The sequence below is a fragment of the Myotis brandtii genome, unplaced genomic scaffold (assembly GCF_000412655.1).
Source record: "Myotis brandtii unplaced genomic scaffold, ASM41265v1 scaffold215, whole genome shotgun sequence".
NCBI classification, from domain to species: Eukaryota; Metazoa; Chordata; class Mammalia; order Chiroptera; family Vespertilionidae; genus Myotis; species Myotis brandtii.
The window spans coordinates 2,091,083-2,101,541 of NW_005358043.1; positions in this window are offsets into that span (position 1 = coordinate 2,091,083).

The following is a 10,459-nucleotide window of genomic DNA, read 5'->3' on the forward strand; positions in this document are numbered from 1 at the left end:
TGTTTTACCCATGAGGTTTTGATTTGGATTGCTATGTGGCAAACTGACTAATACAGGAATTGATACCTATAAGTAGAATACTAGTAGTAGAAATCGATACAGCATGGACTGTGAGATCAGCTGGTAGGCAATAAAAAAATTATTATAGAAGAATAGAAAAATGTATGTACAGGCACACCTCAGAGATATTGTGGTTCAGCTCCAGACTACCACAATAAAGGCAATATTGCAATAAAGCAAGTCACACACATTTTTGGTTTCCCAGTGCATATAAAAATTTTTATGCTATATTGTAGTCTATTAAGTGTGAAATTACATTATGTCTAAAAAATCCAATGTGCATACCTTAATTTAAAAATACTTCATTGCTAAAAAATGCTACCCTTTACCTGAGCATTCAACAAATCTTAATCTGTTTGTTCTGGAGGGTCTTGCCTCAATGTTGATGGCTGCTGACATCAAGGTGGGGTTGCTGAAAGTTGGGGTGACTGTGGCAATTTCTTAAAATAAGACAACAGTGAAGTTGGATACAACAATTGACTCTTCCTTTCATAAATGTTTTTCTCTGTAGCATGTGATGCTGTTTAATAGCAATTTACTCACAGGACAACTTCCTTCAAAACTGAAGTCAATCCTCTCCAGCCCTGCCACTGCTTTACCTACTATGTGTATGTAATATTCTATATCATTTATTGATATTTCAACAATCTTCACAGCTTCTTCACCAGCAGTAGACTCCATCTCAAGAAACCACTCTCTTTGCTCATCCAAAAGAAGTAACTCCTCATCCATTAAAGTTTTACTAGGTGTACCAGTTAATAATGCAGATTTCTTTCAATAGATGGAGTTACACATATGTTGATATATATGCGAATTGATATGTATACTATTTTGTTGTATTGACAGTAAGCTTCAAAACTTCATATGTCAAATTTGTTGAAGGTGTTAACATCATAGATATCTTTACGCTTAAAAATGTCAAATTTCATGCCAAAAAAAAGAGCATTTGCGGAAAGCTTTAATTCATTACTTTATTTTTAAGAAAAGTGCTGCTGAAAGTTATCGTATACTTCGGGAAGCTTATGGTGAACAGGCTCCATCTCAAGATACTTGTGAACGCTGGTTTGAACGCTTTAAAAGTGATGATTTTGATGTGAAAGACAAAGAATGTCCAGGTCAACCAAAAAAGTTTGAAGACCAACAATAACAAGCATTATTGGATGAAGATGAATGTCAAACTCAAAAACAACTTGCAGAAAGATTAAAGGTTGCTTAGCAAACAATTTCCAATTGTTTACAAACAATGGGAAAGATTTTAAAGGAAGGAAAATAGGTGCCACATCAACTGAACTAATGACAAATGGAAAACCGAAAAGTCATCAGTAAAATGTTGCTTCAACAGCACGAAAGAAAGTCTTTTGCATCAAATTGTGACTGGCGATGAAAAGTGGGTTTACTATGAGAATCCCAAAAGCACAAAATCATGGGTTGATCCAGGTCAACCATCAACATTGACTGCAAGGCCAAATCGCTTCCGAAAGAAGACAATGCTCTGCGTTTGGTGGGATCAGGAAGGTGTGGTGTATTATGAGCTTCTAAAACCGGGTGGAACTGTTAATACTGATCGATACTGACAATAAATAATCAATTTGAACCATGCTTTGATTGTGAAATGACCAGAATGTTCCAGAAGACACGGCAAAGTAATTTTGTTTCATGATGACACACCATCACACACTTCAAAACCAGTTAAAGACACATTAAAAGATCTTGCCTGGGAAGTATTTACCCACCCGCTGTATTCACCAGACCTTGCTCCTTCAGATGACCACTTGTTCCGATCGATGGCACACGCACTTTCTGAGCAGCACTTCCAACCATACGACGGAATGGAAAATTGGGTCTCTGAATGGTTTGCCTCAAAACAAGAAAAGTTCTATTGGGACAGTATCCACAAATCACCTGAAAGATGGGGAAATGTGTAGCTAGCAATGAACATTACTTTGAATAAAGCACTTTTGATGTTACTCTTGAAATTATCATGTTTTCTTTGATTACAAAATCCACATTATTAACCAGTACACCTATAATGTGATTGTAGCAATTCAGTAAACTCTTCAGGTTCCACTTCTAATTCTAGTTCTCTTGCTGATGTCACCACATCTGCAGTTACTTTCTCCCCTGAAGTCTTGAACTCCTCAAAGTCATCCATTGGGGTTGGAATCAACTTCTTCCAAACTCCTGCTAATGTTGATATTTTGACTCTTTCCGATGAATTACAAATGTTCTTATTGCATCTAGAATGGAGAATCCTTTCCAGAAGATTTTCAATATACTTTGCCCAGATCCATCAAAGGAATCACTGTCTATGGAAACTATAGCCTTACAAAATGTATTTCTTAAATAATAAGACTGAAAAGTCAAAGCTACTCCTTGATCCAAGGATGCAGAATGGATGTTGTGTTAACAGGAATGAAAACAACATTAACCTCATTGTACATCTCCATCAGAGCTCTTGGGTAACCAGGTATATTGTCAATGAGCAGTAATCTTTTGAAAGAAGTTATTATTTTTTCTGAACAGTAGGTCTCAACAGTGGACTTAAAGTATTCAGTAAGCCATGTGGTAAACAGAAACAGATGTGCTGTCATCCAGACTTTGTTGTTCCACTTATAGAGCACAGGCAGAGTAGATTTAGCATAATTCTTAAGGGCCCTCAGTTTTTGAAATAGTAAATGAGCATTAGTTTCAATTTATTAAATGAGTATTGGTTCCAACTTTATTAGCCCCTAACAAGAGAGTCAGCCTGTTCTTTAAAGCATTGAAGTCAGGCATTGACTTCTCTTCTTCAGTTATGGAAGTCCTAGATGGTATCTTCTCCCAATATATGGCTATTTCTTCTACATAGAAAATCTGTTGTTTAGTGTAGCCACCTTCATGAATTATCTTAGCTAGATCTTATGGATAACTTGCTGCAGCTCCTACATCAGCACTTGCTACTTCACTTTGCACTTTTATGTTATAGAGATGCCTTCTTTTCTTAAACCTCAGGAACCAACCTCTGCTAGCTTCTAACTTTTATTCTGCAGCTTCCTTACCTCTCCTGCCTTTATAGAATTGAATATAGTTAGGGCTTCTGCTTAAGGCAGTGGTTCTCAACCTATGGGTCGAGACCCCTTTGGGGTTGCCTAAGACCATCGGAAAACACATATATAATTACATATTGTTTTTGTGATTAATCACTATTCTTTAATTATGTTCAATTTGTAATAATTAAATTGGTGGTCACCACAACATGAGGAACTGTATTAAAGGGTCACGGCATTAGGAAGGTTGAGAACCACTGGCTTAAGGGAATGTTATAGCTGGTTTGATCTCCTATCCAGATCACTAAACCTTTCTCCATATCAACAATAAGGCTGTTTTGTTTCCTTATTATTTGTGTTCACTGGAGTTGCACCTTTAATTTCCTTCAAGAACATTTCCTTTGCTTTCACCACTTGGCTAATTGTCTGGCTCAAGAGGCCTGGTTTGGCTTATTTCACTTTTGACATGCCTTCCTCACTAAGCTTAATCATTTCTAGCTTTTGATTTAAAATAAGAGATGTGAAACTCTTCCTTTCACGTTAACACTTATAGGCCACTGGAGGATTACTAATGGGCCTAATTTCAATATTATTGTTTCATGGAATAGGGAGGCCTGAGGAGAGGGAGACAGAGAATGGAATGCTGGTTGGTGGAGCAGTCTGAACACACAAACATTTATTGATTCAGTTCACCATCTTAAATGTGGCACCCCAGAACAACTGCAATAGTAACTTCAAAGATTACAATCACATATCACCATAACACACATAATAATAATAACAAAGTTTAAAATATTGCAAGAATTACCAAAATGTGACACAGACACGAAGTGATAAAGTGCTTTTGAAAACATCATTCCCACTGATAGACTTGCTTGATGCTGGTTGCCACAAACCTTCAATTTATAAAAAAAATTTCAATATCTATAAAGAACTATAAAGTGGAGCTCACTAAAATGAAGTATGCCTGTAATTGTCAAACCATATGGAAAGACTGTCCTCCATGCTAACTCAGAGCATAGAAAATATTTATAATAACTTGTTGGGTGAGAAAGATTTGAGCAAAATATTGAAAAATTAGCTGGTTCCCTTGTAAAGTACTACAAAAAAGAAATGCACTCAGAAAAGGTCAGTTTGTAAACAGAATAGAGAGCCCAGAAACTTTGAGACTTGTAGAGTTGAGAAATGAAAATTTTTTAAAATCAAATTAAAAATAAAGCCTTTGAGACACTGCCTCAGGGGAAGACCTGATCCAGGGCACTGTCATTAAAATACAGCCTCAAGGCAAACACTAACTCAAGACCTAGGTAGTCATACCTTTTAAAAGATATCTGAAATGATTAAAATGGCACCTATAGAAAGTTCTAACTGGAAAAGTGTTTTTACATAGATTAAGAGTATGATCCCTCAGGAACCTATTAAATTCAAAGAACTTACAGTTAAGTCTATGAAGAGATCAATGTCCAAAAAGAATGGAGGGTATGGCTTAGGTATATGGAATTGACTGGAATCAAATACATTAAAAACTTGCATAGCTTTGAGGATAATTATATTGGCAGAAGGACTGTCAGGCTTAATTAAAAGCTTATGATAGGCTATAAAAAGACGTAAGCGCAACCAACAGTTCATAAGCAGGAATCACACAGAGAAAGTTGCTCAGCCACCAGGAAGGACATAATCACCACAAATCTCTTTAGATGTAACCATAAAAGATGATAAAAAAGAAAGGACCTCCTGGCAGGTAGGAGGAAACTATATAGGAGGCTGCTCTGAGAGCACAGAACTGGGTCCAGTCCAGGAATATTCCCCTGTCTATGACCTAGCAACATTGTCCCAAAGGATTTTAGAATTGCAATGGATTAATGACTGTTATGTGCCTCCCATTCTTGATCTGCCAAATGTTTTGGCATTTAACCTCTCCCTCTTCCACCAGTGTATGTTAGTATGTAGTGGTGCATGTATGAGCATAGGGGTAGGCAGACAACTTGTCTTTTTAGTTTATAAGTCTCCAAACTAAGAGTTGCTTTTGGAACTTATGTTAATAAGATTCAGGACTTTGGGCCTGGTGTTGGGATTAGATGAGGCTTTTGGAAGTCTCAGCATGGAGGTGAATATCTATACTAATAAAAGGGTAACATGCTAATTAGACCGGGAGACCTTCCGGGAGACCTTCTGGACGGCCTTCTGGACAAAGCCATGGTGGCTGGGCTGAGGCAGAGGTGGTGAGGGGCGATCAGGCTGGCAGGGGAGGGCAGTTGGGGGCGAGCAGGCCAGTGGGGGAGTTGGGGGCAATCAGGCTGGCAGGCAGAGTGGTTAGGGGTGATCAGCAGGCAGGCAGGTGAGCAGTTAGAAGCCAGTGGTCCCGGATTGTGAGAGGGATGTCCAAGGGGGTCCCAGATTGGAGAGGGTGCAGGCTGGGCTGAGGGACGCCCTCCCCCCGCCACCCGTGCATGAATTTCATGCACTGGGCCACTAGTATTTTATATGTGGAGGTGAATAATTGTGATCAACAAGGAAGGTTGTGATCAAATCAATTTCTTATCTCAATTCTTTATTTCCTTTGGCATGTGACTTTGCAGTATAGTAGATCAAACAAAATGTATATCTTAGCCCGCTGACTTTCAGCTCAGATATAAGATATGCTTCAGCCCTCAGAAGGAGATTGGAAGTGATAGTTGTTTTACCAGACATGGCCTTTTACACTTCTTTATTCTGCTGTAAGTAGAACAAACATATCCTGGGGCATTGTGGGCTGTCCCATTCCATCTTTAGCCACACAATTCCCCCCTCCCCCTAACACACCCTACCCACAGAAACTCTGAGGTCCTTTCTCTGGACCAACTCAGGACTCAAAGCACCAGTTGGAAAGAAAGGTTGCCAGGGAGAGAAAGACTCAAAATGGGATAAAGTAAAACTCCATATGTTGAATTCTGGAATTCTCAGATTCCTCCCCTAGACCTGCTTCTAGAATGCTGGCAGCCAATTAAATTGGATGATTCCACTGAAAGGAATCAGAGAGGTAGTCTCCAAATAATACCATCTGTCATTAGTTTGATCAGTCCCTTGATCGTCTGAGAGTAAGGCTCACCAGTCAGCACAATTAGCCCTCTCAACATAAACTCTCAGTGAAGCCCTTTTCATTGCCCCTATCTCAAACAGGACACAGCCAAGGTCATCAGACACTGAGTAAACCTCCTGCCTGAAAGAGATAGACCAAGGCAAACACCAAGAAGCAAGATTACACTGGAAAATGACAAACTGCAAAGAATAGAGGAAAACTTGAAATATATTTGACCTTATTATGATTCAAAAAGAGAAAATTTTAGAGTCATAAACTAAACACAGGATGCTATAAAAGAGGAACAATCAGCAAGTGTGAAATAATTCTTGGAAAATAAAATAAAGTAGCCAACATATTTTAAAGATGTATAATTAAGGTGGAAAATAAAGTTAAAGAAATCTTTCAGGAAGCAGAGCAAAGAGATGAGGAGTAAAAACAAAGAATTCTAAAAATATATTTTTATTGATTTTAGAGAGGAAGGGAAAGGGAGAGATAGAAATATCAAAGATGAGAGAGAGTCATTGATCTGCGGCCTCCTGCATGCCCCACGCTGGGGATCGAGCCTGCAATCTGGGAATGTGCCCTGATAGGGAATTGAACCATGACCTCCTGGTTCATTGGTTGATACTCAACCACTGATCCACACCGGCTGGACAAAAATAATTTAAATATGTATATATATAAAATTAGTTGAAATCAGAAAGAAATAGCCCAGGTTGAGAACTTTGGAACAGTCCATCCAGAGACACGATAAATGAGCCAGGAGGAAGGGGCATTGAAAGTAAACCTGTGAGCTAGCTTCCAGACTAAAGTATCAGTTGGGAGAGGGCAGGAAAAGAGTGGGGAGAGAGGCAGGGCAGAGAAAGCTAGCACACCTAACCATCTGAGAAATAGGCAAGAATGCTCCCAACTCCCTCTTGGGAAAACAACAACAACAACAAAAATGTGTTTTATGTGCTTTCTTGTGTCTTTATTTTATTTTATAATCTATATATATAAAAGTCTAAGCGACCGGCCAACCATTCGACTGGTATCCATGATGTGCACTGACCACCAGGGGGCAGATGCTCAATGCACAGGTATGGAAACATGGAACGGACTGATGAATCTCAGAGGGAAGTGTGGAGTGGGGATGGGAGGAAGAGATTAACCAAAGATCTTATATGCATACCAGAGGCCCGGTGCACAGATTCGTGCACCGGTGGAGTCCCTCGGCCTGGCCTGCAGGGATTGGGCTGAATCCGTGCAGCAGGCCTCCAACATCCCCTGAGGGGACCCAGATTGCTAGAGGGCACAGGCCAGGCTGAGGGACCCCATCGGTGCACAAATCCATTCACCGGGCCTCTAGTAAAATGATAAGAAAGTATCTTAGATCAGAAAAAAGAGTCCACATATGAAATTTTATTACAATATATTGTAAGAAGAGAAAGGCAAGAAGAGAAAAAGAATTTAAGGGGGCATAAAATGTGGGATTGTTTGTGCACTGGGAATCCAATCTTAAAATATAAATTCTATTAGAGTGAGAATGAACATTGAAGGATTTTACTATCAGATCTGTCACCCACTGGGACTGGCTATCCAGACTCTGGCATGTCATGTCATCTCCTTGGGACTCAGTGAGAAATCCTGCAAAATTACTTCTAAGATTCCACTAAAATCTCAAATCCATACGTCTAAGGAGTGTTGGGTAGAGTAATATTTCTTCTCATCTTCTGTTTTCTGTGGTTCAAAGTGATTTTCCATGAGAGCAATTTAATCAAGACTTACAGTTATTCATTTCAAATATGCCTTTGAGGACAGAGGTCTCTTTTCCATGGTTCTTTGTCTGATGTGTCAGGTATTTGAAAACATGAGGCTTTCCATCCATGTGCCTTGCTCATATTGCTAACAAGCATGTAGAAAAACCTAAATAAAGCACATTAAAATGGTTCTCCCTGCCATAACTCAACAGGGCCACCAGAGAGAAATGGTGGCTAGAAAATGATGGTAGTCCAGTGGCCTCATAAGAGTATGTTAAAACTTGGCTTAAAAAGGACTTAAGATAATTCATTAAAGTATAGGAAAAATACAATACCTATTTATAGTGATCTCATCTTTTAGTTTGCATTTTCTATGTATGTGCTAACGTGCATATTGTGCATTAGTATATTATATATGTGTACATTACATATATGTGGTACACATATTTCCAGAAATATTTGGAGTCTATTAATTCTATAGCTAGTCCATTAATTCTCCATAACGTTGTGCTTCAAAAGCAAACTTACAGACATACAGGAACAGGACAGGAATATACAAAGTCCTGACACGAATTCAACATGAAATACTGCACATAAGGAATTCCATTTTAATTTAGGCTAATTCATCTGAATAACTTCAAACCAGTATCAGAAAAGATACCCACACTTTTTTTTTCCGGTTCAAAGCAATAATTGTCTCACATTAGAAGAGGAAGTGAGCAATAAATCTGGGAACATTTAGGAGGTTTTCTTTCCTTGAAGGAGGTTAGGCTAAAGGTTAAAGGAGGACAGGTTGCAGTCTCAGCTCCTCCAAAATACAGATTTGACTTTAGAGTTCGCAGAATCTTGAGAGGACATCTCAAATACTAAGCTTGGCTTGCAGACTCGTGACATTTCCATTCTTCACCTGAAATCACCATGATGATGCTCATTGCCATTTTATGAGCAGAATGTGTCATCCTATTCCCTTATTGGTTTCGGAGCAAGCAGTCATGTTTAAGAAAAATGTTGGAAAAATGAGCAGTGGAAGAGAAACTCAGTGGATATTGTGATAATGGAATCTATTCTACAATTACTAGGAGCCCACCTGGTTTTCTGAAGGAAAAGAAATAGGGGGTGTTATTCTTAAGGAGTAGATTGTGTGCATCTAATGACCACAGACAAGGTCTCAATGGTAGTAACTGCTCCTGAAGTTCTCTTTTCAAATTAGAGGGCCGCTGAGTGAACAATTTGAGCTACTCCTCCTGGTCTACTTGATCTCTTCCAAATTACCTGGTGTCTGCATTAATTTAAAAGAAAACATCATTGGGAGTAGCTATTAATATAGAAAATAACATTAACTTTAAATTGTGGCCCTAGAGAGCTGGGCAATGAAATCTTTTACAAGTGTTCATTAATTTTTCATGTTATATAACACTGTTGAGGGCTTTAAAACATATAAAAATGGAGTAGGTTTTCGTTTCCAACTGTTTTACTTTTTGGGAAGCTGGGTAACCTTACTAAGTTTCTGTCAGTCCTGACCCTTGCCTTTATTTTACTTATTTTCCTCTTCATTCTAACACTGGACCATTAGAGTGTGACAGAAAAAGCATTGAATGAAAACAGTCAAAATTCTAAAAACTAGGGTTGAAAGATGGTACTTATTTCATTAAAGAAAAAAAAGTGACAAACTTTGAAACCATTTTAAAATGTGATTTTCTTCTTACAACTAAATACAAATTCTTTTCAAACCTTGGTCATGAATCAGCCTATGGAACTAAGAAGGACCTAATCCTAGAGGCAACATTTTTTCAAGGGTACTCATCATTTCATTTAGATATAAAATTACACATGAAAAAGATCTCTGTCAGCAGAAAAACTCATAGACTAAAAGTCATATCAACTTTATCTTTTAGCTATTATTCTGCTGAGAAAATAAGTGGTGTCTCATGTGGTTAACTCTCTGACTTCAAATGACTTTGTCCCTAGACTTCTTTTGTACAAATTAAACCCCCACACAGAGTCTTGATTTAAATAAAGTAAAGCATTTTTCATCTTGAAACATCTAGAATTTCCCTTGATGTGGTCAGTGGGACATAACCTTGTCTTCATTGGGACTCTCTGCCCCCAACCTGCCCACCAGTAGCCATTGGCACTTCAGGACTCAGCATGTCTTTGGTAACCATAGCCTTTGGATTCTTTCCTTCCAAATTTCCTCCACAGGCATCTTCAGTCTTCAAAATCCGTATTGAAATATTTCCCCTCTAATCTCTACATCATATAGAAGAGTGTTGAGCATACATGAGATACTCATTAAACATGCACTGATTGAGTATTGAGGAACATTATCTTGTATACAAAATATTATGTGAGTCTAAGTCAAGAGGGAGAATTCTGGCATAGATATATGTGACATCTGCCTAGAAGTAGCTGTGCCTTTGTGAACAAATTATCATATTTTAATATGTCTAAGTTGTCATTAACAATTGAACAGTTGCAGTTCATTTGAGAATAAACCACTTATAATCTTGTAGAGGAAGAATTTTCCAGATAAGCTGCTACTCAGTAAACTCCCACTCTTAGTGACAGGAAGA